Source organism: Akebia trifoliata, chromosome 12 (assembly GCF_017979445.1).
Source record: "Akebia trifoliata isolate Shusen 1 chromosome 12, ASM1797944v1, whole genome shotgun sequence".
In the NCBI taxonomy this organism is placed as follows: domain Eukaryota; kingdom Viridiplantae; phylum Streptophyta; class Magnoliopsida; order Ranunculales; family Lardizabalaceae; genus Akebia; species Akebia trifoliata.
The window spans coordinates 32911464-32924923 of record NC_141386.1 but is presented as its reverse complement, the minus strand read 5'-3'; the positions used below and the strand labels follow the sequence as shown (position 1 = coordinate 32924923).

The following is a 13460-nucleotide window of genomic DNA, read 5'->3' as shown; positions in this document are numbered from 1 at the left end:
TTTACTGTCTCAGTTGATATTTTACAAAATTTCAAATGAGTCATATTAAATCTAAGACGTGTCATGTGAAAGAAAATATAAATAATTTTAACAATTTAAGTATTTCTTTTAAATAGAAATATGATCTTGGGATTGGATTTTTTTAAAATTTTCAAACAGGCATAACGTTGACATTGTGAATTAAAATGACTACTACAATATTAATTTAAGGGAAAATGCTTAAGTAACATTGAAATTGACATTGTTTCAGATATTGCTGACGTGAATATGTCTATAGAACCATAGATACTTTTCATCGAGATACACAAATGATGTCAGTTTCAATGTTACTCCAGCACTACTCTAATTTAAATATGGAAAATGCCAAACTGAATTCCTTCAACACTGGTTCAACACTATGCTGAAGTGACAATACTGTGTAGACAACCATAGTTTTATGGATGAATTACCATTTCATGAGCTAAAACTGAGTTATTTACTATTTCGGCTAATTGTTATTCTAATTATCAAAAACATGAATGATCATGTTTTCGTTAAAAAAATTCAGAAGTCATTTTAAACCTGTGAAATAGTCACTTTAAAGCCTCCGAATTTGTGGTTGTTCATGTTTTGATAATTAAAATGAACAATGAACCAGAATCGTAAATTCGTTGAAAGCTGATCACCTTTTCGTAAATATCCCACACTACCATGTCAGCATAATGTCAAAAGCAGTGTCAAAGGAAGTTAATTTAGAACGATACTTTAAAAAATTTATGACAAGTACTACGACAAAGACAACAATTAAAAGTTGTTCGGCATGTTAATGAACATTCAAAATAGCCGTTTTGAATATCAAAATATATTTTCCAAGTTTAATGTGAGAGATGGGTTTTAACCCTACTCCTAAGAGAGTGATTGTTTGCTCACAGACCAACATCGTTTTGGCGTGTGGTGCTGATGAGGTAAGTAATAAGAATGAAATTTCTCTCTCCTGCCCGCATATCCACTGCCTAGAAATATATATTTTTAGATTTCAAACATTAAAAAGTGATGTGGGATCCACATAAATTTTCATATTGGAAATTAAACACGACAACCTTCTAGGTTTCATGAAAAACTTCATGGTAAAAAAAAAATTAATATTTTTCGAGCTTGATCAATGGTGTTACAAATGGACGGCAACCGAGTACCCAAATTTAAAATTAAAACACAACGGTGAAAAGAACATTTAAAATTTTTTTTTTTTTTTTTTGAAATTCATAGAATTTCATCCTCTACAAAACTGTTGTATTGGATCATATGTTTTAATATGACAAAATGATCTTCTTAGAAAATTTCGATTTTTTACCATGGGTAGGAGAGAAAAATTCTTTTATTATTAAGGATGTCATCAATGCCACATGTCTAAACGGTGTTGGAATGTGAGCAAATTCGCTCACAGCGCAATCACTCCTCCTATGGTGTAAATAATCCAACTTCTTTGGTAAATTCTATTTTAACACTTTTGATTTATAAAGCTATTAAATATTCTAAGAGAAGTCTTAGAAATATTAAAATATTTACCATTTTTAGAAAGTTTCTTTATTTTAAATAAGTTTTACGATTTTCAATAGAATAAAGATTTTCTAGCTAGAAAGTCTTCACTTGGTCAATACTCAGCTGATGTGGCATGGAGGTAGAATCATAGATTTTTTTCCTTGGGATACACAACTGCTCAGCATGTTAGGGGATTTAAGACATGTATCTCGAGGAAAAAGATCAATGGTTCCTTGTCCATGCTGCGTCGACCGAGTGAAGACTTTCTAGTTAGAAAATCAGCACTCTTTTCAATAATCATAAATTTAATCTTTACAATGAGTTTATAGTATAATTGGAGTAATTATAAGTTTGAAAATCTGAGTGAAATAATTTTTTTTTTTTTGATGACGGGGTGTTCGAACTTACGTCTGACTAGGGAAACCAAAAGGGCCCAGGCCGTAGCCAAGGCATATGGATCTCTAATGTTTTTTTTCTTTCCAGAGCATGTCCAACCCGACCATCGAGTTAGAATTCAGGGTGAGCTTGGGTTAACCTAAATTAGGTAATCTTGGGCAGATTGGGCTCATTGTGCAAGTGTAATTTCATTTTCAAGTTAGGCAATTTTGGATGGATTGAACTCATTTTTTTCTCTCCTCAAAATTTATATAAAAACTACTCCTTGTTTTCAAAGCAATACATTTAAATTTAAATATAGAAAAGAAAAAATCAATGAAAAGATTTTTTTTTCCTAAATTTTACAAAAATATTTAGAAAGAGAAAACTAAATTGAGTACGGATTAGCCTGCCAAGTTGCAGCCCTAATATAAACAGTCAAGGAACTCATGCAAGCCGCACGATTTAAACCATCTAAAGATTCATAAATACAAGCCATAGTTCTTGGAAAAATAAATAAGAAATTCACTAATCACTAATCACAGGAGAGTCTGATGGAAGTCATGACAGCCACACAATTTAAACCATTCCTTTAAAAATAACCTGGTTCCGAAGGAAATACACAAGTAGATACGGAGAATCACGTGCTGCAACTTCAACAATGTGCTTCACTTCAAGATGATTCCCTCTTGAGTATCCAAAAGAAGAGAAAATCAGAAGGTTATCTCATGCATTATGCTTTCTAAGTTCATAAATGAGAATGACTCAATAAGTTCATAAATGACAAATGATGAATTCCAGAATTACTGTCTGGATGAGATAACTTGAGGATAAAGTGCCCAACAAAAAAAAAGGAGGAGAAAATTGAATGAAAGGAATAGTAACTGCTAACCTTCGATTTGCTAATAAGTTGGGATCAGACCATAGACCTCATGGTTCCCGTGCAGATTATCCAATTAAACTCTCTATTGGTTCGTCCTCTAATTCAGATATCACAAGAAGCACTGTACAATATTTTTCTACTATTACACCATTTGCTTACTTAGCATTACAAAAAGTTTAAAATACATATCTGTGTCCGTACTTTGTTAATTGCTTAGATTTGGGGTGGAAATTAGGGCATTTGAGCTCATATATTTTTCATAGATTCTTGACTTCCAAACATGATGGCTAGCAACACTTTATCTAGTCAATCCCTGGAAGTACATCAGCTCAATAATTTCCATCGGAACTGCCTGTGATGCAAAAAAAAAAGAAATATATAATAATTATTATAAGGATTTGTCAGCTAGAATGATAATAGAAAAACAAAATAAAGAATGAAGATCATCTTAAAAAAATAGATGGGTTACAAGAAGCAAGGAGAAAAACTCACTTAGAACAAGAATTTTCAAGAAGTTGAAATCGTTTAGTTCAAACGGGTGGGCATCTATTAGGACCAGAGAAAATCCACTTGGCTTATCCTCGATAAATTTTCAAGCATTTGTTGTTGTTCTAGATAACACAACTGAAACAAGAAACAACGTAGGCCATATATTAAGAAAGAAAAAAGTCATGACTGAATCAAAACAAAGCACAATTAGATTGGAGTATCATCTAACAGATGATCAACATGCAATAGAATAAAATTTGTCCACCAAAAAGTTCATAGATGGACTAACAGCGACAGGGGTAACTCGGTATAATTTTGTGCTAATGTCTTCAAAACAAGGTTAAGTTTTTAAGAATAAAAATATCTAAAATAGTAATACTAATTAATAGCATTAGTAAATTAAGTACTATAAGTGGAGAAAGAATGAGGTTAAATTTTTTCTTATTACACAAGTCAAAAAAGATTATGTAGTCAAAGTAATCCAACAAAATCCTTCCTATGCACACCTGATGCCCCCAAGAATAAATAAATCCTAGACTCCAATCAAATCAAATTTCATAGTAAAAATAAAACCTATCCAAGCAATAGCAAAAAATAAATAAATTAGGGAAATCCTTTCTTCACACCAAACAAGACCCAAGCTATTTGGATGTTATGCACATGAACCATGAAGTTAGCAATCAAGACTATTCGGATGTTGAACAAAGCAACGATTCGATTTGAGTGATGATTAAGATTATGAAAACAGTATGCATTATAGGCCTTTCCAATCCAAATAGGTAGCTTGGTATTTGAAGGACCCCGGCCAATTACATTGTTGTCATGTTAAATGACGTTTATGAATGGATCCATTAATTTTAAGTGCCAAAAGAAGAGATTGGTTCATTGGAATCTAATTTAAAAAAAAGAATCTGGCCAAACATATTTTCTAAAATTCAAAAACTAGGTAGTAAGATATGATTCCTGATTTATACTTTACTTCTTTGCATTTTCCTTTTCCTACCTTTAAAATAATAAATAAATTATCATTATTATTGATAGAAAAAGGAGTTTTGTCTGCATGATATAACATTAGGTAATAAAATGGCTAACAAATAAGAGAAATTGACTGAAATGAATAGTAACTGCAGACCTTTGGGATCGGACCATTGACCTCATGGTTGTAGTGCAAATTATCCAATTAAGCTCTTATCCCAAAAAATTTGGGACCTCCATCAATTGAGCTACAAGCACAAAATTAATAAAGATCATGCTTTCAGCAGTGAAAAAGTAAATCACTAGTACAAAAAAGACTTTAGACATTGATTTTTAAGTGATGTTTAAAATCTGGAAAAAAAAAAAAAAACAAAAAAGGCATGAAATTTAAAGGTTTTAGACATCAATTCTTAAATGATGTCTAAAGTAAAGATAAGACATCACTTTTTTAAAAAACAATGTCTAAACTTACCTTTAGATGGTACTTAACTTTAGACAGCGATTTTCACATGTTTTGTGTGCACGCGTTAGACATCACTTGGGTTTTCTAGAAAACATCTAAACCAGAACCAAACCTGAATTTTTTGAGTTTTGATCGGGTTAGTTTTTTTTTTTTTTTAAATGATTAAAACTTTTTAAAAACAAAACTTTTAACTGAAATATTACAAACCTATACTTTAAAAATTAGTTTAAAAAAATCATTTAAACTACAATTATAAGAAAATGATAGAAAATAACAACAAACAAAGAAATGAATAAAGTACTCATAATGCAAATAAAACATTAGGTAATAACTCACTTGTTAGACTTTAGGCTTCCAAGATGGGTTGAAGCAGTCCAGTCCAGCACTGTGATGCCTGGACATGATTGTTTATATGTGACATAATGCTGTCGACAAGAGAGTGCTATAAATCCACTATTCTTAAAATAGCATCCTCTGTGACTTATGATCCTCACAAAATGTACCAAATATAACTTAACAGTATTTGCAGTTTTGCACCAAAACAACTGTCTTTGTCTTGAATTTTACACACATCCATGAACAGTTAGTCTTGTTGTATGATTGAATCTAAATGTTTAAAAACTCAAAAATAAAATGTAAATCAAACCAATATCTTAGTATCATCAATTGATCTGCACACCGAAAAGTCGACACCTCTTTTTCTCCTCCATTGGTGGTGGTGGTGCAAGACCCATCACCACCTCCTCTTCCTCCATTCTTCTCATTCCCTTTCTATCTAAAACTGATTTAAAACTCCCTCCAGAACCACTGCAACTTTTGCTTCCATTACACCCAAGAATGTAATCGATCATGTAGAATGCAGATTCTTCCCCTTCTCTATTCTCACATCTGTAGAAGATGACAACATCCTTTATCTTCAGTTTCTTTCCCTTAACTAAAATTTTCTAACCTCCAGTAAGCACAAAGCTAAGGCTACTGTCCCAATAAATGTATCTGAATTCCATGATCTCATCTCCCTATCAAAAAACATCAGTACCACGTCATCTACTACACCACCATTCTCACCTTTTCCGGAACTTTTTGGAATCGGAGGGAAGTATTTGATGGCATGTTTCTTGGGAATGACAAGAACCTAGTGAAGCAAAAGCAAAACATATTTTATAAAATTCGAAAACAAGAAAAGCATAATTCTTAGAAAGATTTGATCCCTGTTTTCAAAACGAGATAATAAAATCGTCCAACCAAATAAAGAGAAATTGAACAAAATAATGATACCTCTTGACCTTGTGTTTGCTTATAAATTGGGATCGGACCAATGACCTCATGGTTGTAGTGCATGTCAACCAATTAATCTCTATCATCTTGAAGGCCTTTATGAAGATATCCTTCAATTGACCTACATACACAAAATTTAATAAAGATCACACTTTCAACAATGAAAAAGTAAATAAGAAAGGAAAGAAACTTAAAACTGGTGTAAGGCCATGGCCCAAAAAAACTAGAGAGCCTAAGCATTATTAAAAGACATTTTTGCTAGATAGAATATAATTTTTTTTTTCTTTAAAATAAAATAAAATTAACAGCATTGTACACCATCTAAAAACCATTTAACACTATTGTTTGTTTCCAATCAATCCGAAGAAAATGAGATTTTTTTTTTTTTGAATAAAGATAACAGAAATTTTGTTTTCTATTAAAAACCAAATCGACAGATAAATTATATTTTAATGATCAAAGTTCTACTTTTTCTCAACCTAACTAGAACACTTGATCTGTTCAATCGGGTTAGGGATTCAATGGAAGAACAGGAATTAAGAAATGGTTCAATAAAACAAACCCATCTAGACTGATAACAGTGGAAGAACCTTTCGATCAACCAAAACAACAACCAGAGTGTTAATCACATTAAAAGGTTACAGAACAGAGCGAAACAACGACTCACCAAGGAAAAAGAACTCTATCCTCTCCCGAGCCATTAATGGAGACTGAAAATTTTGACTTTTCTTGGTTACTTGGATAACATAACCGATCGAGACAACAAGATATGGGTTAGGGTTTGTCAGTGAGAAGCGACCCTTGAAGAAGAGATTGTTTTGAAAAATTTAGGATAGACTCTAGGTGGTAGATGTAGGCTAGGGTTTCCATGGATGATGGATCCCATAAGTTGGATCTTTATATAGTTGTAAATTACCGTTTTGAGTCTCGACTCTTCCTGGTAACGGATATGACTCGGGTGGGTCATCTCGGTTTCCATTGATTTTTAAGTCCAACTCAGGTATTTGATTTATAAACTAAAATAAGAAATAAGAAAATTAAAAAATAACAAGAAAATAAATCCCATTTTGTCGTCTCATCTAACTCAGAATAAACCCCCAAGGCATATCATGGGTCAAACACCCATGATAAAATAGAAAAAGACAAACTTGTCCTTAACTTAATTAGCGGTAACTTAGGTGGTGTTTGTTTGCGCTATATTTCAGTGTTTATTGCTGAAAAAAATTAAATTCAGCACTTTTGTCAAAATAGCGCGTTTGTTTACTCGTGCTTATTGCTGAAAATAAGTGAAAAAAATTCAGCATTATTTTGATGCTGAAAAAAAGTGCTGAAACGGTAAGCATTTCGCTTTTTTCAACACGGACAAGTATGCCCTTTGTTTTTTTGAACATGGACAAGTATGCCCTTATTCTTAAAAGGATATTACCTCTTATATCCCATGATAAGTATATAAACACGTCACAAATTAATAAACCCACACCATAACTAAATTATTTTGTCTTATATGGGTTAAAATTTTTGGAATGAGTTGATTTTTGGTGAGGATGATCTCTACAATGATGAGATCATCTTGACAAAAAATCAGCACATCTTGAAACTTCTAACCCTATCAAAACAAATTCAAGAATCGTAAATTGTCCCTTTAAAAAAAAAAAAACTATTTTTAACGAGTTAGAAGTTTCAAAATAGACTGATTTTTGGTGAGGATGATCTCTAGACCATATAGACCATCCTCACTAAAAATTTGCTCATTCCAAAATGTTTAACCCATATAAAACAAAACAAAAAATGGCTATAATGTGAGTTGTCCTTATTAATTCATAGGGTGCTTTTATAATTACACATCCTTCATTTCCATCGAAAATTATTCATCCAAAATTAAGTTATTTTAAAGTTGATTTCAAATTTTGGTGGCTTGTATGACATTATTATTTTTAATTTGAAATTTGGGGGTTTTTATAATAGAAATTATTATTTATAAATTGAATATTATTTGAGTATTATTTATTATTTAAAAATAAATTGTATTTTAATTTTATAAGAAATAATATATTTTATTGTGTTTGATAATAAATAAGCATTTGAAACATGTAAACAATGTATAATATGATTGTAAGGGTAACAAAGACAATTTATTAGTTTCAGCAATGTGTAACAAACATGATTCAGCATTAAATAAACAACTTTTTCAGCACTTAAATTTAGCGCTTATAAGTTTCAGCGCTTAATGCTATTCAGCACTTATTTTTTTCAGTTTAACAAACAGCATTCAAAACAAGGAATCGAGTATATTTTACTATAATTATAAAATAGTCTAAACATTTCTTTTAAAAAAAAACTAAAATATCTCTAATTCAGATACTATAAATTTAACTTTCATAAGTATTACTCTCCCAAAAAAAAAAAAAAAAAAACTTTCATAAGCATTAATTAAGTGCTAAAAATGTAAAAGAGAATAAGATTAAAATTTTCCTGGCTACACTAATCAAAAGAGATTACGAGGTCAAATAATTCCTGCAAAAAAACTTTCAACCCATACACAGTACCCCTAAGTAAGAAAATCCTAGATTCAAAACCTAATGTAATAACAATTGGATCAAATCCAATCTAATGTTATATACCAAATATATAAAAACTTCACATATTCAAGGATTTGTACATACAGAGATTTGCACTTGGGATCAACGAAATTATCAAGGAATGGGAAAAATAATGCAGTTGTGCCATCGGAATGGAACTACTAACAGCCAAATGGCATCTAACTGTCGCTATAAATGGCTACAAAACTAATAACAACCAAACAAAAGCTATCACTAGTTCTTACATTGCCCTTTTTGTCTGTTAAAACTAATATTGATTTAAGAGTAAGTTTTATCATGCATAATCTCCAACCAATTTAAGTGAATTTGAATAAAAAGAATATTAACAGCTGACCTTCAGTTTGCTAATGAGGAGGGATCCGACCAATGATTCCATGGTTGCGGTCCATATTATCCAATTAATCTCTATATTATCTTCAAAACTTTTATCCCAAACATTTTGGGAGATCCTTCAATTGACCGACAACCATGAAATTTAATAAAATTTGTACATTCAACAATGAAAAAGTAAATAACATAGCAAAAATACTTGAAACTGATGTAAGGCCATGATGCAAAAACTGCGATAGACTAAATACTACTAAAAGTCATATGTTAGATATCTTCATATATACTTTTTTTTTCTTTTGAAAAAGAAAATAAAATAAATAATTCTGTGGAGTGTGGAGTGTCGACCACCAAAATACCATTTAACTCTCTTGGTGCTTGCAGCTATGCTTAGTTGCCAGTTACATAGGTTTCTTAAGTAATAGTATTTATTTATTTATTTTTTAATGACACATAGGAATTATTTGAATAAAAAGAGATTTTTGTTTTCATAAAGATAATAGAGATGTTAGTGAAAAAAACATCCATAGTTAAAATATTTTTTAACTATTGAAAATTTCTACTTTTCTAACCTAATTTCGACACCTGATAAGCAAAATTGAGTTCAAGAGTCATGGGGTACTACATGAATTAAATTAAATAATACTGAAGTGAAACACGTGGACATCTATAAGAAGCTCTCGATTACACAAACCAACAGCTAACAACATTTCAATCACATTAAACAACTAAAAAAAGGGTGAAAAAATGCTTCACCATAGAAAAATACTGTGACCTCAACCAAGCCTTTAATGGAGACTGCAAAAATTCTTGTATTTACTCGATAACCAAAGCGATTGAGACAGAATAAGAAATGGGTTAGGGTTTGGGGTGATATGTGAACCTTGAAGAAAAGAGATTAATGATTTTGAAGATGGTTAGGTTTGAGGTGTAGGGTTAGGGTTTGGTGGATCAACAAAGTTCCTTATATAAAAGAAGTGGCAACTTGCTCCTCGGGGTGGCAATGGGTCGGGTTGTGTTGTGTTGAGGTAAAGGTACTATGAAAATTTACCAAACCCAAACCCGGCCAATTTAATAATTGTGTCAAAAACTTAAACCCAAACCCAACCACCCAACTCATATATAACCTGCTTAATAGAATTCTAATCTTTATTGGAAAAAAAAACAAGTTTCATTTCCTCCACCAAAAATAAAATAACATTTCTAAAAATAAAGTCACACCATAAATTAACTTCAATGGTGAAACATAACTTTCTTTTGAATTTTGTTTTCTATGTTATAGAATTTTGCCCTTTACAACCAGGTCCATGTGGCATCTGATCATGTTTGTAGATGCCATAAGGTGATGTGGTTAGAAAACTTTACAAACTTAGTAAGGAAAGTGTTTTTCATTATTATTATTATTATTAGTTAAGCAAAGTGTATTTCATTATCACATGAGATATATTAGCCTTCCTTAGTAAGATTTAAAATCTTACTCAATTTGCCCACATGGATCACCATATTAGGAATCAAATATTACATGCCTCAAGATTTCAATGAAAAAATAGATTAAAAAATATATAGATATAAATAAATAAATATCTTAGTAAGGAAAGTATTCTTTATTTTCTAATAAAAAGCTTAATGATTAATTATTTGAAAAAAAAAATCTTAAAACACACTATATTTTATAAGATTTGAAAAAAATAATATATTATGAAAAAAATAGGAGATTCTAAAAAAAAAAATGGATAAGTTAACAAAAAAATAACTTGTAAACTCCTTAAAAAAAATTTCATCAAAAAAGAGAAAATTCATAAGATTCTAATTATCCTATCGAACCACTTGCTTGCCTATGGTCAAAAATATAGACGAGATTCAAAAATAGTTTTTGATGTGCAAGCACTACCCAATTGGATTCATATATAAACTACTTAATCCACTCTTCCTCATCTATGAAATAGATAATTCTGAGCTATTCTTAGAATAGACACTAGTATCTTATGATTTTAAAAATCGTCCAAGACCAAGATGACTACCATAATAATCTCAATCGTTTTTTCTTGAAAAATCAAAATCTACAAAACCTAAATCCCATACACTAAAAAAATCCTAGAGATTTTTAAATTACAAGTATATAATCGAAATTACATATATGAAATATATGATGTTAGAAGAAAAAGAGATGCCCATTAATGGATGAAAATGGTAGATCAAGGATAGAGAGAGATCTTATTGTATTAATTTCAGGGTGAAAAATATTGGATTTTCAAATATGAAATAAGAGAAAGGGAGAGACCTTGACAACACTATTATAGAGGAATGAAAGGTAGACAAATTATAAATAAGGGTTTTAAGATTTGTATAAATAAGTGATAAGTAATAGAAATCAGTGTTTTGAAGAGAGTATTTTAGGAATAAAAAAAAATGCAGAATTCAAAAGTTTCATCCGATGTCCCCCCATCGTTAAATCAAAACTTCTGAATTTTGATTCTTAATTCTTAAGTCTGAATTTTAAATGTGCACTATCTCCATTCAGACTTCAGAAGTGTTAATAAAAACACACTTGAGAGAAGTCTTAGAAATATTAAAATATTTACCATTTTTAGAAATTTTCTTTATTTTAAATAAGTTTTACGATTTTCAATAGAATAATGCTTTTCTAACTAGAAAGTCTTCACTCGGTCAATACTCAGCTTATGTGACATGGATGCAGAATCATAGATTTTTCTACGGGATACACAACTGCTCGGCATGTTATGAGTTTGCAAATGTGTATCTCAAGGAAACAAATCAATGGTTCCATGTCCTTGCCACATTAACCAAGTATTGACTGAGTGAAGACTTTCTAGTTAGAAAATCAGCACTCTTTTCAATAGTCATAAATTTAATCTTTACAATGAGTTTATAGTATGAACTGGAGTCATTTTAAGTTTGAAAATATGAGTGAAAGATTTTTTTGTGTTTTCACGATGGGGTGTCCGAACTTACGTCTGACTAGGGAGATCGAAAGGGCCAGGGCCGTAGCCAAGGCATATGGGTGTCTAACATTTTAAAATTTTTTTTTTTTCCGAGCACATGCGACACCCACACATTAGGGCTGTCAACGGATAGATATCCGAATTCGAATCCGAATCCGAAAAATAATAATACTATCCGAATTTGAATTCAAATACGATCTGATATCCCTAACAAACATTCGAATTCGAATCCGAAAACTATATCGGATATCCGATTCGATAAAAAATCGAATAAAACTTCGTCTTCCTCGATTTGTTGGAGTTCGCACAGTTGAAACCCAAATTTCATTGGAAACTCCTACTGGTTCAGATCGGAGAGAGAGAGAGAGAGAGAGAGAGAGAGAGAGAGAGAGAGAGAGAGAGAGAGAGAGAGAATGTACTTGGATGCTCGCCGGTCGGAGAAGACGTGTCGGAGTTCGCACAGTCGAAACCCACATTTTCTTCGAAAAATCACTCCTATTGGTTCAGATCGGAGAGAGAGAGGAGAGAGAGAGAGAGAGAGAGAGAGAGAGGAGAGAGAGAGAGAGAGAGATGGTTGCCGGCGGAGAAGATGATGGTTACAGCAATCGAAACCACGATTCAGTCGTTTGGTTCTTCACTCGTCTGGTTCTTCACATTTGAAGGTTTGAAGAAGATAAAGTTTAAAAAAAAATTTGGTTGTATAACACGAATATATAAGACGATATATATACATATATAAGTTTTGTTGTAAAACATAAATACAATATATGTATATTCTTATCGGAGCGGATATTATCGAATCGGATATCGTAATATCCGAATTCGTATCCAAAACTCATTCGAATGTTAAACTGACATCCGAATCCGAAAATTTCGGATAATATCCGATTTTTCAAATTCGAATTCGAATTCGGATTTCGGCTATCCATTGACACCGCTACCACACATCACATGGGATAACTGAAGGTGCGTCCTCACGAGTGAAAGATGTATTCTATCAATAATTTTTTTTTTTCTTTAGATATTCATTTCACTTAGTTTTCTTTTGGCAGCAGAAGTTTTATTGTGGTGGTGATTTCATGCGACTATAATTGAATGTATTTTATAACATTTATTAGGCTTCCACATGCTTTTTCAGAGGAATACAATAGATTAGTTTTTATTATTATTTATTTATCAAAATCAGGTACAATCCTTAGAACGTACATTTCCTGATAATAAAAGCTGCAGATATTGGTGGCCCACTTAGTGGGACAGCACAAGTGATTTATAATGTCCAGATAAACTAGGGCTGCAACCTGGGTGGGTTGGGCAAGGTGGAGGTTCAACGCAGGCTCAACACAAGTTGTAGAACCATCAACACGTGCTCAACTCAACCCGACCATGGGATTAGAATTCAAGTTAAACTCGGGTTAACCCAAACTAAGTAATTTTGGGCAGATTGGGCTCATTGAGTAAGTCTAATTTCAATTTCAAGTTAAGCAGTTTTGGACAGAATGAACTCATTTTTCCCTCATCAAAATTTATGTAAAAACAACTCTTCGTCTTCAAAGCAATAAATTTAAATTTAAATATAGAAAAAAAAATTAATG

The 13460-nt window shown here is 31.5% G+C and overlaps 1 long non-coding RNA gene across 7 annotated transcripts; it reads right to left on the bottom strand.

Moving 5' to 3' along the window:
- Positions 1-2227: 2227 nt before the first annotated feature.
- LOC147389637 (uncharacterized) lies at positions 2228-12375 on the bottom strand. 7 transcript variants are annotated; one of them, XR_015171027.1, is made up of 9 exons: positions 6646-7059; positions 5979-6099; positions 5222-5835; positions 5040-5128; positions 4713-4815; positions 4398-4488; positions 3269-3400; positions 2786-3128; positions 2228-2581 (listed from the first exon to the last, which is right to left on the bottom strand). It is a non-coding gene; the product is annotated as an uncharacterized LOC147389637 (long non-coding RNA). The 7 variants fall into 7 exon arrangements; XR_015171024.1 differs by having other exon boundaries at positions 2229-2581; positions 5040-5835; positions 6646-7057; XR_015171025.1 differs by lacking the exon at positions 4713-4815 and having other exon boundaries at positions 2230-2581; positions 2786-2897; positions 2978-3128; positions 5040-5835; positions 6646-7008.
- Between the last annotated feature and the right edge of the window lie 1085 nt (positions 12376-13460).